We start from the raw sequence: 20,945 nt of genomic DNA, 5'->3' as shown, positions 1-20,945 counted from the left end.
TTCCTGATTTCAAAGCATGCTGTCAGGCTACAGTAATCAAGACTGTGTAGTACTGGCATAAGGACAGATATATAAATAAATGGAATAGAATAAGAAGACCAGATATAAACCCTTATATTTAGGCCTAACTGATTTTCAACAAAATTTCCAACACAATTCTATGGGAAAAGAATAATCTTTTCAATAAATGGTGCTGAACAATTGGATATCCACATGCTAAAGAATTAAGGTAGACCCCTACCTCATACCTTATAAAAAATAATTCAAAATGGATCAAAGACATAACTGTAAGAGCTAGGATCATAAAATTCTTAGAAGAAAACATATCTTGGATTAGGCAATAGTTTCATAAAACACCAAAAACACAAGCAACAAAAGAGAAAAACACATAAATTGGACTTCATCAAAATTTAAAAAATTTTTCTGCATTAAAGAAGTGAGTAACAACCCCAAAACTGGGAGAAAATATTAATAAATCATATATCTGATAAGAGAATTGTATCTAGAATTTAAAAACTCTTGCAATCCAATAACATAAAAATAAGATAATTTTAAAATGGGCAAAAGGATCTGAATGGACATTTCTCCAAATAAGATATATAACTGATCAGTAAGCACATGAAAAGATGTTTGACATCATTAGTCATCAGAGAAACACAAATCAAAATTACAATGAGATACCACTTCACCCGAACAGGATAGCTATAATAAAAAGGGCAAACAATAACAAGTGTTGATGAGACTGTGGAGAAATGAGGCCCAAAATACAATGCTGTTGGAAATGTAAAATGGTAAAGAGGCTTTGAAATATAGTTTGGTAGTTCCTTTGAATTAAAACATATAGTTAGCATTTGACTCAGAAATTATACTCCTACGTATATACTCAAGACAAATGAAAATATATATCCACAAAAAAACATGTACACGGATGTTTATAACAGTATTAATTATAATAGCCAAGAAGTAGAAAGAGTCCAAATGTTTATCAATGGATGAACAGATAAACAAAAAGTGGCATATCCATACAATAGAATATCATTCTTCAATAAAAAGGATTGAAGTACTGATTGATAGATGCTAGAATATGAACGAGACTTGAAAACATTATGTTAATTAAAAGAAGGCAGTCACAAAAGGCCACATATGATTCTAAGTTATATGAAATGTACAGAATAGGCAATTCCATAAAGACAGAATATAGTTGGTGGTTGTCTGGGATTAGAGAAGAGGGAGACTGGAAGGAAATACAGTGTAACTGCCAATGGGTAGGGAGTTTCTTCAGAGAATGATAAAAATGTTCTAAAACTGATTTGGTGATGGCTATACAACCATGTGCATAGACTAAACACCATACATTTTAAATGGGTAAATTGTATGGTATGTGAAAAATATTTCTATAAAGCTGTTATTTTTAAAAAGATATAATCATAGTTAACTTGCATAAGACATTTCGAGTTGTTTTCAACTAAACTTTTTGACATTCTGAGATCTCATATAATTCAATATACATTTTTAAGTACCTTTGTCAAAGGGGCTACAAAGATGAATAAGACCCAGTTTCTACCCTCAGGGTAATCACAATCTAATAGTGAGACAAGACAAGCAAATAAATATAAAACAAGCTTATATTAGACAATATATGGTATATTAGTAAGGGTCATACTAGCCGCCTTAAAATAAACCCCCAAATTTCAGTAACTTCACACATTTATTTCTGCTCATAATAATCCAGCTTTGTAGCTCTGCCATCCTCTAATACCACACAGTCACCTGTATCAAGCTGAGAAAAGGTAAAAGACAGCAAGCAGAGAAAATCTGCCTGTTTTATTACTTCCTTGGCCATGCTTCATTTCTTCCATTTGCAATAACTTGTCCCAAGAACCCATCTAAATGCAAGAGTATCCAGGAAAAATAGTTTCCAGCTGGACAGCCACTCCCAAGTGATAATTATATGCAAATGGAATAGTTTAATCCTGCTGAAATTAAATAAGGAATTTACTGGTTTATATAACTAAAATTTATTAGTTTGATAACATCATATTTGTGGATTTTTGCTTTTTTTGCCTGTGCTTTTGGGGTCATATAAAAAAAAAATCATTGCCGAGACCAATATTGCAGAGCTTTTTGACTATGTTTTCTTCTAGTAGTTTTAAGATTTTAGGTCTTATATTTAAGTCTTTAATCAATTTTGAGTTGATTTTTGTATATGGTATGATATAAGGGTCCAGTTTCATTCTTCTGCATGAGGATATCCAGTTTTCTCAAGACCATTTATTGAGAGACTGTCCTTTATCCATTATGTGTTCTTGGCACCAAAAATATTTGCAAACTATACACCTGATAAGGAGTTAATATTCAAAATATATAAGGAACTCAAATAACTCAATAGCAAGGAAACAAATAATCAATTAAAAATGGGCAAAGGACCTGAAAAGACATTTTCCAAAAGAATATATAAAAGTGGCCAACAGATACATGAAAAATTCTCAGCATCAGTAATCATTAGGAAAGTGTAAATTAAAATCATAATGAAATATCATCTCATACCTGTTAGAATAGCTTTTATCAACAAGATGGAAGATAACAAATGTTGGTGAATATGCAGAGTAAAGGTAATCTATTGTACATTGTTGGTGGGAATGTAAATGAGTAAAGAAGTTATGAAAAATGGTATGGAGGTACCTCAAAAAACTAAAAATAGTACCATATGCTCCATTAATACTGCTTTTGAGTATACATCCAAAGGAATGAAATCAGTATGTTGAAGGAATAACTGCACTCCCATATTCATTGCAGCATTATTTACAATAGCCAAGATATAGAATCAACATAAGTGTCCATCCATGAATGAATGAAGAAAATGCAGTATATATTCACAACAGAATATTATTCAGCATCTACAAAGGGAGAAATTGTGACTCTCAAAATCTAGAGCCTTACCAAGTAAAACATGAAAAGGTCTTGAGGTTTACAAAAGATAAAGATGCTCTAGACTAATGTTAGGGATGTTACTATGAGTCTCTGCCTGGAAGGGAACAGCCATTGGATATTCTACATAACAGTGACCTCCAAAGTGGAATGTGTAAGATGATCCTTTGGAGTGTGAGAAGAAAAAGATTTTGTTTATAAGTTACAAGATGTTATTGATGTAATTGTATGCAGAGGTTCTTTGATTATCTTGTGACAAAGTGCTTAAAGGAGTTGTAGAGCTTAAAATGCATTAGGCATTTTTCTTTTATTAAAAGATAAGTGTTTCAAGTGTGCCAACCTTTGCTCTGATGACAAAAGGCTCTCAGTAATGTGTTACATAGAATGTATTTTTAAAAAGAATAAGCACCCCGTCTACCTTCAAAGGAAAACTGATATTTAACAATAATGGAGAAGACATCTTATTTTCAAAAGAAAGTTACACTATGCAGAGATCATCATAAAAAGAAGTGTTTGGAAATATTGGTAACATTTTGTGCTTTTATTGCTAAAACTATGCGTGCCACCTGTAAAAACAAATAAAAGCCATATATTTGCACCCTTTAAAATTTGGAAACACAATAGAAAAAAATGACAAAAGACATAAACTATTCATAGAAAAAGAAAAACAAATGATCGTTAACATGAAAAAAAATGCTCACATTAACATCTAAGGTATTAAAGTTAAAACTACAAGATAGCATTCCTCATATATACTGACAATAAAGTCTGTTAGCATAATGTAGAGAAATAGTCACTCTCTTAAATTGCTGGTGAGTGTGCAAAATGTTACAATCCCCATGAAGGGGCATTTGGCAATATCTAACAAAATTACATAGCTTTACTTTGTGATCCAGCAATGCAACTTATAGGAATCTACCTTGAAGATACAGTGCCAACAATATGAATCATATGCACTAGGTTATTTATTGCAGAATTATTTGTAATAAGGAAACATTGGAAACAACCTAGGTATCCATTCATAAGGTACTGGTTGTAATAAACTATGATAGAGTGACACAGTGAAGTATATGCAACATTAAAAAAAAATTAAGGAAGATTTGCTGATTTGCTTATTTTCCCAAAAAGAAATATACAAAAGATGGGTGTGAAACCATCTGGTCCAGGACTTTTCTTTACAGATGAAAAACCATACCATGCTCATGGGTCAGCAAAATCAACATTGTTAAAAAGTCTATATACAAACATAATGAGTGAGATGTGCAACATTTGGGGGATGGTCACGCTTGAAGTTCTGACTCGAGGGGGGGAGCATGGGCAACATACGTAACCTTAACATTTGTACTCCCATAATATGCTGAAATAATAAAAAATATTTTTAAAAAATGTCTATACTACCCAAAGTGATCTACAGATTAAATGCAATCCCTATTAAAATACTAACATCATTTTTAGCAGATCTAGAAAAAATAATTCTATGCTTCATATGAAACCAGATAAGACCCTGTATAGGAAAAGCAATCTTAAGCAAAAAGAACGAATTGGGAGGCATCAATTTACCAGACTTCAAGATATACTACAAATCTATAGTAACAAAAACAGCATGGTATTGGCACAAGAACAGAGACATAGACCAATGGAACAGAACTGAGAACCCAGATATAAGACCATGCTCATATAGCCATCTAATCTTTGATAAAGCAGACAAAAACAAACACTGGGAAAAAGAATCCTTATTCAATAAATAGTGCTGAGAAAACTGGATAGCCACATGTAGAAGACTGAAACAGGATCCACATCTTTCACCTCTCACAAAAATTGACTCATGGTGGATAACAGACTTAAACCTAAGGTGTGATACTATAAGAATTCTAGAAGAAAATGTTGGAAAAACTCTAATAGACATTGGACTAGGCAAAGAATTTATGAAGAAAACTCCAAAGGCAATCACAGCAATAGCAAAAATAAATAAATGGGACCTGATCAAATTAAAAAGCTTCTGCACAGCTGAGGAAACTATCATGAGAGCAACAGACAACCTACAGAATGGGAGAAAATATTTGCATGTTACTCATTGGATAAAGGGCTGATAACTAGAATCTATATAGAACTCAGGAAAATCAGCAAGAAAAAAATCAAACAATCTTATCAAAAAGTGGGCAAAGGACATGAACTGAAACTTTTTGAAAGAAGACAGACTAATGGCCAGCAAACATATGAAAAAATGCTCAACATCTCTAATCATCAGGGAAATGCAAATCAAAACCACAATGAGATATCACTTATCTCTAGTGAGAATGGCTTTCATCAAAAAGTCCCAAAACAATAAATGTTGGCATGGATGCAGAGAGATGAGAACACTCATACACTGCTGGGACTGCAAACTAGCACAACCTCTGTGGAAAGTAATATGGAGATATCTCAAAGAACTACAAGTAGAACTACCATTTGATCCAGCAATCCCATTACTGGGCATCTACCCAAAAGAACAAAAGGTATTCTATAAAAGAAAGATATCTGCACTCGAACGTTTATCACAGCAGAATACACAATTGCAAATATGTGGAAACAACCCAAGTGCCCATCAATACATGAGTGGATTAATAAAATGTGGTATATGTATACCATGGAGTACTATTCAGCCACAAAAAGAATGGTGATGTAGCACCTCTTGTATTATCCTGGATAGAGCTGGAGCCCGTTCTACTAAGTGAAGTATCACAAGAATGGAAAAAACAAGCACCACATGTACTCACCATCAAATTGGTATTAATTGATCAACACTTAAGTGCACATATAGTAATAACATTCATTGGGTGTTGGGCAGATGGGAGGGGGGAGGTGGGGATGGGTATATTCACACCTAATGGGTGCAGTGTGCACTATCTGAGGGATGGACACGCCTGAAGCTCTGACTTGGGTGGGGCACAGGCAATATATGTAACCGAAACATTTGTACCCATAATATGCTTAAATTTTAAAAACTAAATATAGAAAGGATGGAAGTACTAACTAGAAACTTATCATAAAGCAATAAAAATGGGGTGGGGGAGAGATGGAGGGAATAGGGTAGCAGCAGGTCTTCTCTGAGTATATCTTTTCTACATGACATTAATTTTTAAACTGTGCAAATTATTTATTTATAATTAAGCGAAAGTATAAAACATAAACTTTTAAACACAGAAACACAGGAGCATAATGTGTATGAAACATAACATAATCACATAGAGAAAATTATTATGTAAAGTAATTTTTACCACAATACTCTGCCTGCACATCCTTAATTCAATATATTCAAAAGACAAAAAGAACTGCAAAGAAAACTCAGCAGGTTTCTTTTTATTAGTAATATTGATTGTAATTTTGAAACTAATTTAGACATATTGTAGGATAGAGTAAATAATATATATATTATTTAGATATATATATTTAGAACTGGATTTAGAACTGGACCGTTAAATCACAAACTATTAAACCAAGAATTTAAAAGTAATGAACTATATCCAGTAACATTGCTCTCACTAAAATATGATTAATATGTATAACATTCCTAATATTATGTATGTATATATGCGATTAGGCACCAATATTTTCAAAGTAAGAAAAAGAAATATAATAAAAAAGAACAAAATTCAGTCATTTCCGGCAACATGGATGAGCTTGAAGAACATTATGTTAAGTGAAATAAGCCAGGAATCAAAAAACATACACCTCATGTTCTCACTCGTATGTGAAAGCTAGAAAAGTCGATCTCATAGAAGAATGAGGAATGTGGAACTACACCTAGGGGACAGTACATTTACGATGGGTCACCACCTTAAGCAAATGATCAAACTTCCTGTCACAAGTATTTTTTTTTTTTTTTTTGAGACAGAGTCTCGCTTTGTTGTCCAGGCTAGAGTGAGTGCCGTGGCGTCAGCCTAGCTCACAGCAACCTCAAACTCCTGGGCTCAAGCGATCCTTCTGCCTCAGCCTCCCGAGTAGCTGGGACTACAGGCATGCGCCACCATGCCCGGCTAATTTTTTATATATATATATATATCAGTTGGCCAATTAATTTCTTTCTATTTATAGTAGAGACGGGGTCTCGCTCTTGCTCAGGCTGGTTTTGAACTCCTGACCTTGAGCAATCCGCCCGCCTCGGCCTCCCAGAGAGCTAGGATTACAGGCGTGAGCCACCGCGCCCGGCCTGTCACAAGTATTACGTACAGCCAGACCTAATGTGCCTACCAATATGATGCAGATTAAGTTAAACAATCTCAACTTCAAAATATTCTAGCCAAAATATTTAATCTTAATTTAATCAAGCCTCTAGAGACCTTACTTGTAGTTTTTAAGAAATACGTGAGATTTTTTAAGAAATTAAACAGTACCAGGAAGAAACAATAAGACAAATCCAGAATCCAGGAGTCCTAGACTCTTTAAAAATATTCAGTGTCATAAAAAATAAAGGAGGTGGAAAACACATTTTCTCTCCAAGAGAGGCCAAAGAAACAAACAAACAAAAAATGTAATATGTGAATCTACATTTTACATTGGTCCAAAAAGATCTATAAAAGAAATTCTTGGGACAATTGGGATATTTTTTATATGGACTAGATATTAGATGGTATTAGGAAATTGTTGTCATTTTTCTTAGGTGGAACATGGTTAATGGTTATATAATAATGGTCTTTATTCTTAGTAGAGGCAAGCAGATTATGTAAGAGAAAGCACCATGATGTCTGCAATTTACTTCTAAATTATTTAAAACAAAAACAAATGCAGTAACCCAATTTAAGCAAAACCTTTACTAAATTGGTAGTTGGAACTGAAAATTGACATTCGGTATGTAATAAATGCAGCCAACAGTACACTCGTTTCATTGGAACTTATATATTTTTGCGAGGTACCTCTTTTGACTATGACAACCATTAAAACCAGGTATCAATATATACTGAATTTAGAACTGGAGCATTAAATCACTGTATCATAAACTATTAAACCAAGAATTTAAAAGTAATGAACTATATCCAGTAACATTGCTCTCACTAAAATATGATTAATATATATAACATTCCTAATAACATATAGTGAGAAGAAAAAGGCTCTTTGAATTATTACAAATAAAATATAAAATATTTTCAGGCATTTTTATTCCAACTTTATCTCCTTTTTCATTTCTATTTGGATAGTATGTATTAGAATGTGCATAAACTGTTATTACACTAGTACATGTACATTCCTAAGAATCGTTCTAATAAATATTCCTCTAATCTATTCATGATTTTTACTTTCAGTAAGGGGTTTGACTGACTAGAGTGGTACAATATGAGTCAATGTATAAGGAAGGTTTAACCCTTTGTGTGAACAAATCTTTTTTTTTTTTTGAGACAGAGTCTCACTCTGTCACCCTGGCTAGAGTGCTGTGGCGTCAGCCCAGCTCACAGCAACCTCAGACTCCTGGGCTTAAGCAATCCTCCTGCCTCAGCCTCCTGAGTAGCTGGGACTACAGGCATGCGCCACCATGCCTGGCTAATTTTTTTTTCTATGTATGTTTAGTTGGCCAATTAATTTGTTTCTATTTTTAATAGAGACTGGGTCATGCTCTTGCACAGGCTGGTTTCGAACTCCCGACCTTGAGTGATCCTCCCGCCTCAGCCTCCCAGAGAGCTAGGATTATAGGCGTGAGCCACTGCACCAGGCCTGAGTGAACAAATCTTGAGCATACAAAATGTTAAGAAAGAAACTACATCAGTTGCTGGGGCTGCTGTAACATAGCACCACAAACCGGGTGGATTAAAACAACAAAACCTTAGTCTCTCACAATTCTGGAGGTTTAAGGCTGAAATCGTGGTATCAGCAGGAGTGGTTTCTTCTCAGGGAAAATCTGTTCTGTGCCTCTCTTCCAGCTTCTGATGATGGCTGGCAAACCTTGGCATTCCTTGGTTTATAGGTGCATCACTCTAATCTCTGTCTCTGTTTTCACCCCTTTTTATAAAGACACTAGTCATATTGGCATTAAGGGCCCACTCTAACTCCAGTATAACCTCATCTCTCTACTTACATCTGCAATAAACCTATTTCCAAATAAGGTCACAGTCTGAGTTATAGGGCATTAGGACTTCAATATATCTTTTGGGGAGGACATAATTCAATTCATAATAGAACTCCAACTTGTATTTTCTTCATCTTGCTCTCTGTGGTGATTCTCTGTCTTAGTCTCTTCTTCCATTATTTATGTATTCACACATTTAGTGGAAAAGAATCAGGAGAAAGAAAAAAAAAACAGCCTCAAAATGTCTAGTCATTTTTGTGCTGTGATTCATTTTACAATATTTGAACTAGAAATAATTATTTTGAGACTGCTAGAATGGTTATAATGTCTTATCATGAAACAGATTTTTTATTTTTCCAAATAACAGAAATGAGGACTATGAATTCTATTCTAGCAGTTTCCTAATCCACATTTGAAAGCATGACTCTTTTTTATTAAATTTTCCCTGGTCTTTAAATTCTCAGCTTCACCCTTTAGCACTATTATAATTCTTGTTCTCTTCAAGTTATCAAATCCAACATGTATAGTGTCTCTTTAAAATGACTTTTCTGAAGATTATTACCTTCAAAGTCTGATTTATCTTTCTTTTAAACTATGGATCCTACTTCCTTTGACATGATATGTTCCTACATTTCACTTCTAACCAATAAATCTTAAGGCTCATCAGTGTGTGACCTGTTTAATTGATTGGATGCATTTGCAACTGCATTCCTAATAGATGCATTAGGCTCAAGTTAAAAGGAGGAAATGTTTGGTTTGTTGTTCTCAGTTTTTCTAAATACAGAATAGTGGGCATTGATTCCTATATCCCAGTCTGCTTCAAGTTGTTCTGTGTTGTTTAATATGGTTTCAATTTGACAGGCAGCAGGAAAATCCTATTTAGCGCACAAATGTAAAGAAGAAAAACCTCTTCTGTAAGAATAAAGCCACTATGGTGGCTATTTAATAAATATTAAGTAATAACAGCAGTACTCATGGGGAAAATAGTACAAAATAGTCTCTTATTGTTAGACAAAAAAAGCAATCACACATTTTAAAGGCCAAATGACTTGGAAAAAGCATGCTATATTTATAAACTGTTAAATAAGCATTTATCCCATTTATTGAAATTCCCCTTTTAAGGTGTAAAGAATATTGTATTTAGAAAGTCATATTTCCTATTCCCCAAGGTGAGTGCACTGTGCCAATTCCACAATTACAAACTGCATTCCAAAGATTTTTGCTCACTAGTTCAGGCCTTCAGAAAATTTGTAAAGTGTAGCTTATCTCAGAGCTATTAGTATTCCCCCTTTTTCTTTCTTCCTTCCTCCTTTCATGCCCTCCTGCTCTCTCTGTCGCCCTCAAAATCTGCCCTCAGGTAATGATCTGATAGTTCCTTCACAGTAAGCCAGTGGTTTTCAAATTGTGCTCCCTGAACCAGCAACATCGGCATCACCCAGGAACTTGTTAGCAATGCACATTCTCAGGCCTCATCCCAGACCTACTAAATCCCAAACCCTGAGGGTGGAGCCCAGCAATCTGTGTTTTAACAAGACCTTCTGATGTTTGAGAACCACTGTACTTATCCCAAAATGACTGATAGGCTTTTACACGTTAGCCATACCAGGAATACTTGGATATTTTTAGAAAAGGGAAAGAACTAAATTTCTAATTAAGGAATTTTTAGTCACCAGCCAATCAGTGGGGAAGGTAAAGTTTAAACAAAGGCTATTCCTGATTTTCTGACGCCATCTCTATTCTTAAGGCAGCTCTACCTAACATAAGCAATTTGTTCATTTATTCACTCAGTCATCAAATATTTATTTAAGGGTTCAACAAGGCACTATGCTAGTTGCTAGAGACATAAGGATTCAGTTCTTGCCCTCAAGACACATCCCACTTAGTGGCAGAGATTGACAACCAGAGAATTAGAATATAATATTGTAAGTACATTTATACAGGTATACACAAAGTGCTAGGCACACAGAGGAGGTCAGGAGTGGGATGAATTGAAGGCCAATGACAGCAGCACTTTGGTGACAGCCCTGTGCCAACCTGGCTACATGAGAGTGGTACAATCCTAGAATTCCCAACCAGGCTTGCCAGAGTCCCTGAGTCCGAGACATTATTGTCCAGTGATCCTGAAATTAGCAAACTGCACATAAGATTTTATGATGCTTTTTATAGTTGATTCTGATGGGGTGGTGGGGTTTATCCCAGATAACCTAGAATAGCAGTTCTCAAAGTGATCAAGATTGTTTAGGCTCAAAGGCAGGAGCTATCCTAAAAGTACTATTCTCTTTAGTTGGCCGAGTATGTGTTATTTTTATAATTTGCACTTATTAAACTAGAGCTCTGGTAATTTCTGTCAGAGAGCTCGATTTGTCTTTTGCGCCATTAGAATTAATGTTCTAATGGCAGGAGTAAACTCCCTGGGCCCATAGACCATGTCACTTGTGATAGTAAAATTAATCAAAAGCACTTTCTATGCTGACTGTGGCTGATTTAATCTTGAGGCCCCAATTCTATACCATGTAAATTCTGTCCAAAATGCATAATTTTCCCCCATTCATGGATTTTTAAATAATACGTTTTAAAAATAAAATAACATTTAAAATGTTGTAAAGTGTCTTTAATAATAACTTTCATTGAATTTATGGTATCTTAAGCTTCCTTGCGAATTATAAAATATTGAATCAATCCTATAGACCTTTGTATTCACCTTGAGGTACTTTTAAATATAAATTTCATGTTTCTTTTTGCTTAAAGGCCTATTCATTTCAATAGAGACCAGTGCTATGGTTTAAAAGTTGGAGTCTACAAAACACTTTATTGGTTTTTACCCTTTTGCCTAAAGCTTTGATATCCCCATTTAATGTCCTATGAATTCAGTTTAATCTATTAAGTGAAATAATAAATAGTCCTGGTGACAAACAATCTATTGATTTAGAGGTAAAGCCCTGAAAAAGTATTGGAAAGTAACTTTGGATATACCGTTAGCTATTATTTTGCATCATGGGCTTCATGGGAAGAACATGTTGCATTTATTTTGTCTTTATTAAAAGACTACTAGCCACAAGTTACTCTGATTGTAGTAACTGTTTTATCAACCCACTTGATCTTCTTTAAAAAATTAAATTTACATTCACAATTCAAAATAGTAAGCTGTGTTTTAGAAAATTATTGAAGGGTAAAAATATATGAAAGAAAAAAGTGGCCTGTGTAGGTAAGATCCCCTACATAGGACTTTTAGTTGTATCACCTTCAGAGATTTTGAAGTTTGTGATCAAGGTCTGTATATTATCCCAAACTTTAGAATTGTTTTCTAATTGGTTATAACATTTTTCAATTAATAGTTTCAAAACAAATTGTTAATACAACTGTATAAAATGAACATCATTTTCTTCACTTGTATTTTTGTTATTGAGCAAGTTTATCAAAATAAATTGTCTACTAAAGAAACTAAAAAATAAATAAATAAAAAAGATTAAAAAAAATAAAAGTTGGGGTCTGTCCAAAATTTACATGTTGGAACTTAATCCATTGTGTAGATATTAAGAGGTCGGGGCTTTAGGAGGTGATTAGGTCGTGAGGGCTTTGCCCTCATGATGGGATTAGTGTCCTTATAAAAGAGGCTTGAGGGAGCCTGTTTTTCTCTTCCATCCCTTCACCATGTGAGGACACAGAAGGCAGCATCTATGAAGAACAGGCCCTCACCAGACATTGAATATGGAAGTACCTTGATCTTGGACTTACTAGCAATAAATTTCTGTTGTTTGTAAATTTCCAGTCTAAGGTATCTTATTAAAGCAGTCTACATGGACTAAGACAACCAGGAAATACATCAATTATGATTAACACTCATTCAACAAATATTGGAAGGTTTATTATATGTACTTACCCTATTCCATATTGTCTCCATGAATGTTGATGTTGTCTCTCTTTTATTTGGGGCTGTTAAGAAAATAAATGACTGAATGAAGAAACAAAGGCTAGGAGCTGTGGGACCATAAATGCCAAGTGGTCCCTGCCTTCAAGAAGTGTATAGTCTTATGAAGTAGATAAAACTCAGCTCATTTACTGCAATGTAATAATTAAGATGTACCAAAAGAAGAAATCAGATAATTTCCATTGGCTTTGTGAAGAGTGAGAGAGTATATCAGGCTAAGGAATCAGAAAAATCTTCCTGGAGAAGATGACTTTCCATGTGGACTTGAAGAATTACAATACATGGAAGTGGGACAGGAGGTATTTTAGGCAGAGGACACAGTTTGGGCAAAGAAACTGAAGCAGAAAATTCAGGACATGGGTGAAATGCAGGGGGCTCAAAAGAAAAAAGGAGAAAAGTGAAAAATAAAACAGAAAGAGGATGGTTACAACCAAGAAAATATTTCAGAATGCTTTCAATCTGCAGTAGGTAGCAGGTGAAGTTATCTGACCAAAAAATGGGAACTAGTACAATAACCAGATGATAGATAATGACCCAGACTGGAATAAAAATAGGATGGGAAAAGAAAAAAAAAAACACTGATTATATTAGAAAGACTTTTTCTGATGAAGATTCTGATGAAGATTTAGGGTCCACGTGCCCTAAATCCTTACTAACTTTCTATTGGTGCCAGTTTACTGAGGGTAAAACTTACAGAGCACACTCCATCCAAATGCATTTACTTATCTTAGTTGGGGTTTTGACCCAAAAATTTCTTCCTTTGTATCAGGAATGGGCCATATGTGGATCTAAAGAGGTTTGGATTTACCCTTAAGGGGGAGGGGTTGTCAGATCCCAGGAAGATAGACCTATAGAGCTTTTAACCCCTTCATTCCTTTTTTTTTTCTTTTTCTTTTCTTTTTTTTTTTTTTTTTTTGAGACAGAGTCTCACTTTGTTGCTCAGGCTAGAGTGAGTGCCATGGCTTCAGCCTAGCTCACAGCAACCTCAATCTCCAGGGCTCAAGCAATCTTCCTGCCTCAGCCTCCCGAATAGCTGGGACGACAGGCATGCGCCACCGCGCCTGGTTAATTTTTTGTATATATATTTTTAGTTGGTCAATTAGTTTCTTTCTATTTTTAGTAGAGATGGGGTCTCACTCAGGCTGGTTTCCAACTCCTGACCTTGAGCAATCCACCAGCCTCTGCCTCCCGGAGTGCTAGGATTACAGGCGTGAGGCACTGCCCCTGGCCTCCCTTCATTCCTTTTAGGAAAAGCACCATCCACTACTAATCCTACTAAAAGAAGTTTAGAGTAATGATGAAAAGTATAGGACATTGATGCCAGACTGACGGGATCCAAATCATGTCTCTGACACTTAGCAAATGTGTGACTTTGGACAAAAATACTTAAACTTTCTTTGCCTTAGTTTCTGCATCTTTAAAATGGGGACTATTATAGTACACCAAGCTTAGCATTATTGTTACCATTCAACAACACAATGTCAGTAAAGTACTTAGAATGGTACTTACTATGCATTCAGGTTTGAGTGGGAAATAAGAGGTCAAGGTCCCTGTTAATATAATGTTAATAGTTAAGGAAAAGATTAAGGACTAAGATAAAGGTATGATAGTCAAGTAAAATGCCCAAAAAGTAAGCAGGTTGCTCTGCAGGGGGAGACAAAGGAAAATACAGGTTGTGTTACAGCCCAACCAGGTCATTGCCAGCTGCTCAAGAGGAATCGTTCAATACACTGAGACAGCAGGGGTTACAGCAGAGAAAGAGTTTAATATCACAGGTGCCATGTGAGGAGATGGGAGGAATTTCTCAAATCCATCTCCCCCAAAATTTGGGGGAAAGGGTCTTTAAAGATAGTTGAGCAGGCAAAGAGCTAAGTAATTGGGTCTGATTATTGGCGAGCGATGAGCCTACAGGGTTGGGATACAGAGATTATCTTCTTAGGAGATTTCCTGAGTAGGGGTCTTGAGGCTCTTGGATCTGTTCCTATGCCCACCCCAACCCTATCCGCAGGTCCAGTTGGCATCAGTGGGTCCCCGCAGAATGCAGAGACTGCAAAATACTTCAAAGACCAGTCTTAGGCTTTACAATAGCAATGTTTTGGTTTTTTTTTTTAATTATTATTACCTCATATTATGGGGGCACAAATATTGTTAGGGTTACATATCTTGCCCCTGCCCCCCCACCCCCACCCCGCTATGCCAGAGGTTCCAGCGTGTAGAATACAAGTTTTGGGCCTTATGAGAGCAATGTTATCTATAGAAGTAGTGGGGAAGTCACCAATCTTGCACCTATTAGGGAGGATAGTGCCATTAAGCAGTAACCAGTTACAGCAGTAAGAAAGTTAGGGAACAATGGTTGATTAACTTCTGGCTGTATCTATACCTTTATAAAAATCATACTTTGATTACTATTTATACCTTATGGCTCTACATTGTTTTAATATGTTTTACTTGTATGCATGTGTCTGAAAGAGAGAGAACTGGGATACCTTCCTATCTCCTCCACATGACAAAGGTATTCAACATTTTCAAACATACTGGCTATAATAATAATAATTTTATCACCAGTCTTAGAAATTACCTATGATTTTTTACTCTGTTTTTGGTTTTCCTTACTAATTGAACTGCTAATGCTGCTATTTCATCTCTCTCTCTCTCTCTCTCAGATATACACACACAAAGCTTTGTTTGATAATGGTTATCTTAAAGTTTCTTAGGATGTTACAAATATTATAGATGTGTTTCTAGAAGCATGCATGGTTCTAAGAATGTGTTCTGCTTCCTTGCCCCATTCATGATTATCATGGTGCTTCATCTACAGTAAGGAGCCAATTGATGACTTCTTGCTGAGTGAATGGCAGAATCATAGCTCTGCTACTGTTGTTTACTGGAGAATAGTCATTTGAATGACCAGTGGCTAGCAGTTGTATCTCTTTGGGCTTTAGCCTCCTCATGTGTTAAACATAAGGTGAATTATTCATGATCTTCTTTGCAGGACCATGGAGAAATAGAAACACAGTGTCAAATAATTTGTAGCCATAACATTGATAGCTTATTTGGAAGTAAATTTTAAGTAAATTTGGAAGTGATAGTTTAAGTTAAGCTTCCATGTTTTCCAAATCTTGTGCTTATTATTTAAATAAACATCTAAAATAGAACCTTTGTAGGCCGGGCGTGGTGGCTCACGCCTGTAATCCTAGCACTCTGGGAAGCCGAGGCGGGCGGATTACTCGAAATCAGGAGTTCGAAACCAGCCTGAGCAAGAGCGAGACCCTGTCTCTACTATAAATAGAAAGAAATTAATTGGCCAACTAATATATTTAGAAAAAATTAGCCGGGCATGGTGGCGCATGCCTGTAGTCCCAGCTACTCAGGAGGCTGATGCCATGGCACTCACTCTAGCCTGGGCAACAAAGCGAGACTCTGTCTCAAAAAAATAATAATAATAAATAAATAAAATAAAATAGAACCTTTGTAGAATCATACTAGATCTCTGTGATAGCATACACCCCAATGAAAACTCAAAATATTAATACTAGGCAACTATCTAGATATTGTCATGTACTCAGGAAACTGCTACCATATATACAAATTAGCTGTATGTTTTAACTATAGAAAATCTGACTTTTAATTATGTGTCCTGAAACTGACAAGTGGAAGATAAAAGAAGTTCTTGAACTTGGCAGAGCTTTTCAGTTTTCATATAGGGCCTTGGCATAGTAAAAGTTTAACCACAGAAGCAAAGATGCCCACTATAGGTTCTTCAGAAGTTTATTTCTCCATGACTTTGCAAATATCATTTCCTGCATTCAAATAATGTATTTATTTTTTCATGCTAGGCAAAATCAAAAAGACCAAAGCAATTCCATATTTTAAACTGCAATTTCACACATGTATAGTAAAGCATAACTATTTCTGACAGTTTTAGAAGTTTTGAAAGTATCACTATCAAACAAAGCTTTAAAAAATGAAAAATGTTTTTGGTTTTAGTCTTTTGTTTCTGTATTTGCTGTTGTTTATCTAAGTCACTGCAGTTAACTGAGAACAACATTTAACAAGGTCCCTAGCATATTTAAATGTATGCTTTTGGAATATCAAACAATTGATACATATATACTCACAGAAAGTAAAAAGTATAGGACAAGAGGGGCAGTGGTGAAGGGTTGCAGTTAAAATTAGGCTCTCCACTTATATCAAGATTGTTAATTTTACCACAACATAATTTCCTGGCTATCAAAAGATTAATTGACTTTCTTTTAACAAGATTCCTTAAATTATGTATGCATCCACTAAAAATAGTAGTGATGGTTCAATATATTTGGGAAATTATCATTTAACATGAATAAATCTGATAAGATGTTTAATGGATATGAAGACGCCATCACCTATTGAACTATCAAATCAGGGACAGCCAAATGGAATTCTTTCTTGGATCCTTTAAATCATTTAAATTCAAGCTTTTTGTCATTTTTTTTCCCAATAACTAGACTTTAATATGCACAACTTATGGTAGGTACTAATATATTTTAAGTGTTTCAGGCATTCGGTATACTGTATCGCAAAGCCATTTTCTTCAATTTAATAATACAAAGCTTTCAACTTTGTTTAATTTGGCATGTAGACAAAAATACTGAGGGATGCATAAGGCACTCTAACTACAATCCTTTTTCCACCCTTCAGGCCAGGCAAATTTGCAAACCATTTTGAGGCTCTTAGAAGCTAATTGCTAAACAGCATATACACCACTTAATTAGAGAAAACTAGGAGGAAGCAGTAATCTAGAAACCACAATTTGATTGGAAGTAGGAACATCATTAATGGACACAATTCCCTTTCTGCACATTATTAAGACATGGTAAAGCAATGGGAGAGGAAGTGCTTCCGAAAGAGTAATCTCTCTGATTCCTATGAGAAAGAAAGCTAGTACAACAAGAGTTTTATAAAGTTTAGCAGCGTTTTACTCCCTTCCATCTTAAGTAGTATGTTAGTTGCAGAATCATGATTTTTCTCTTGGCCATCCTTTCTGTTGCATAGGAAGAAGTCTCCTGTGTGTCTGCTTGGGCTGTTTTTTAGTGTATTCTTTTAAAATGCTGTTCAGTGGTGAAGAACAAGCAATTTTGTTTGCCTAAAGGACTGACATTCCACCCCATATCAGCTCTGGTTCTTCACTTTTTCCCTGCAGTATCTCCCGATAATGTACTTGAAAGAAAACCCCAAATACTCTTGATACCAGATTGCCTGTCGTGTCTAGCCAGAGGTATGTGGCTTTTCAAGATAAACTATAACATAATAGCTTTGTCACATTTAAATCTCTGGTTGTGGAGTCTAGGGGTAAAGGCTTATCAAATCTAGGCATTATACAAGATGCTGGTAATGTATAAGATGCTGTCTTGTATCCATCAGGGAAGTAGTGTGCAGGCTCCTGAGACTTGAAATGAATAACCAAATGATAGTTGGGCATGGAGGGTGAACAAACGAGTGTGCAGAATCAGCACAATCCAAGAATAGAGCTTGGCTCTCATCGACTGATGTCTGTACCAGTGTTTCAATGCACGTTGGTTAAAAACACTGTCAAGACTGATCCTCCAGGGATGCATCCTTTCAAAGTGGTGTTTGCCAATAAATGTGTAGCTGTCAAGTTTTACAATTTATTATGAGCTTTGATAGCACAAGAAATGTTTACAGATAAAAACGTGTGTGGGGTGGGGACAGGCAGGGAAACACAGATGAAGCAAATGCCTTATTCCTTATTTGATTACAAGTACATTATCAGAGAAGTAGAAACGCTCATTTCCATGTCTTCGAAATGGCAGCCACTCATAAAGCAGCCCTATTAGAGATCAGAGAGCAGGCAGGAATGGGGGCAAAGGCTAAAGATGAGGAACAGAAAATTGATACCAGTAAAAAAGGAAAGGCTAAATAGAGACCCTAGTTTTGTTTGCCTTGAAACCCATGGGAGATGGTAGTGAGAATGTGATTCCTCACAGGCACAAGGCCGGAACAGATGACAAGTAGGCCTGAGATGAGAAGAATGGCAAGATGAAAATTGCTATGGTTGTTCAGCTGTTCCTTCAGAGAAGCCCAACTAGGTGTATCTCAGAGGGAGTCAAACAATAGCTATCTGGAAGCTAGCTAGGAGCTGCCAACTTACACTGGTCTCATTGATCATTGTTCTTAAAACTAGAGAGGAAAGAGTATTGCTGGTGGTAAAGCTAACCTGTGTTTCCCCAACTTGGAGGACTCTAATGGGTGACAGAGTTACAGTGACTGTAATTTCTGACTCTGATCTCAATAATAATTGCTGGATTCCCATATTCTCAAGTCCTTCCCTTACCACCCTAGCAAGGTGGCTAGGTGGCTCAGTGGCTTATGCCTTTCTTAGGATTGGCACTATAATTGTCCTGGGCAGCTGCTGGCACTCATTTGTCTTCCACCCCGATGTAGCCTCTGCTCCAATGATGTCAGCTGACCATGATATAATCTGGTTGTCTGTCACTGCTTCATTGTCACAACTCTTCCCATCATCAGATGGCTCTTGTTACTACTAATTAGAGTTACCCTACATTCTGGTTAGCCCAAGACACTCTCAGATTAATTCTCTTGGCCCAGCGTCTTTACAGTGCCCTCTTTTACTCTCAAAAGTGCTGTCTCTTATTTGACAAGGACTCTCTTCGATCACTTTGTAATTCTTGTTTAATGAAGCTCCCAAATAGACCATCTCAGTTTCTTACTTACAATCCTCATACCCTTTAGAATTCTTTTGTTTTTCTTGCTCTTTCGAATTCTTCCACCCCATGATGTAGCAGAAAGAGATCTGGGAGCCCAGTAGATTTGTGTTCAGATCTCAGCTGTGGTACTCACTGAGTAAAGCAAGGCAAAATCTCAGTTTTCCCATCATAAAAGTGGGGATAATAACATGACTCAGCTTATATGATTGTTTTGAGGATGAATCAAACATACTAGGAGACTAAAACCTGACACGGTATCTAACAGGTATCTAATACATTGCAGGGAATGAATAAATGTTACTTTCCCCTTTTCACTCCATACCACTACAGCTGATAATGTAAAACAGGTTCTCCAGGGCTTCGGTCAGAAACATTTCACCTGGTGACATTTAACAACTTACTCGAAATTCTCTCTTCTGACAATTTCTCCTGATAGTGAATAAATTGCACACCTACTGAGTTATTCCCTGAGTGGTGAGAAGTAACCCCTACTTCTCTCTCTCTCTGTACTTTAATTCTTAGTTTTAGATAAATTTCAATGAGCCCTGTTACCATCTCCCTAGGAGACCAATAGGAAGCTTAAACAAAAAGAACTCCTGGGAGTCACCTGCTTCAGTCAGACCAGAGGTCAGCAAGCTTTTGCTATAAAAGGCCAAATTGTAAATATTTTAGGCTTTGTAGGCCATACAGTTTCTGTCACAACTACTCAACACTGTCATTGTAGCACAAAAGCAGATGCTAGATGATACATAAATGAATGAGTTGCTGTGTTTTTAGAAAACTTTATTCATGGGCACTGAAATTTGAATTTGACATAATTTTCATGTGTCATGCAATAATATTTGCCTTTTGTTTTTCTTGTTTATTTCAATCATTTAAAAATGAATAAAACATTACTGACACAAAAACAATCAGTAAGCCAGATCTTGCCCATGGGTTGTAATTTGCCCATCACTGAGTTTGACTCTTTTGGTTATAAATGGCAGGAGACCAAGCTCTAACAAACTTAATCAAAAAGGAGTGTATTGGGTCACCTAAATCAGTATTCTTCAGGTATAGCTTAATTCAAGGTTTCCAAACAATACCAACAGACTCTGTCTTTCTGTTTCTCAATCCTTCTCTCCTTCATGTTGACTTTGTACAAAGATAGCTATTTATATTGCCAGGGCTTTTGCTTCCATGTTCAAACCCAGCAGAAAGAGTGAGTATTCCTCTTTCTAAAAGGGTTAACATAAAGAACTGGGTCTGATAATCAGTCCTTTGACCTGGATCATCTGTCCATCCCTAATCCAATCACTGTAGCCAGAGGAGAGGCATGGGATATTCT

The sequence above is a fragment of the Microcebus murinus genome, chromosome X (assembly GCF_040939455.1).
Source record: "Microcebus murinus isolate Inina chromosome X, M.murinus_Inina_mat1.0, whole genome shotgun sequence".
Lineage (NCBI taxonomy): Eukaryota > Metazoa > Chordata > Mammalia > Primates > Cheirogaleidae > Microcebus > Microcebus murinus.
Note: the sequence above shows the minus strand (reverse complement) of the source record.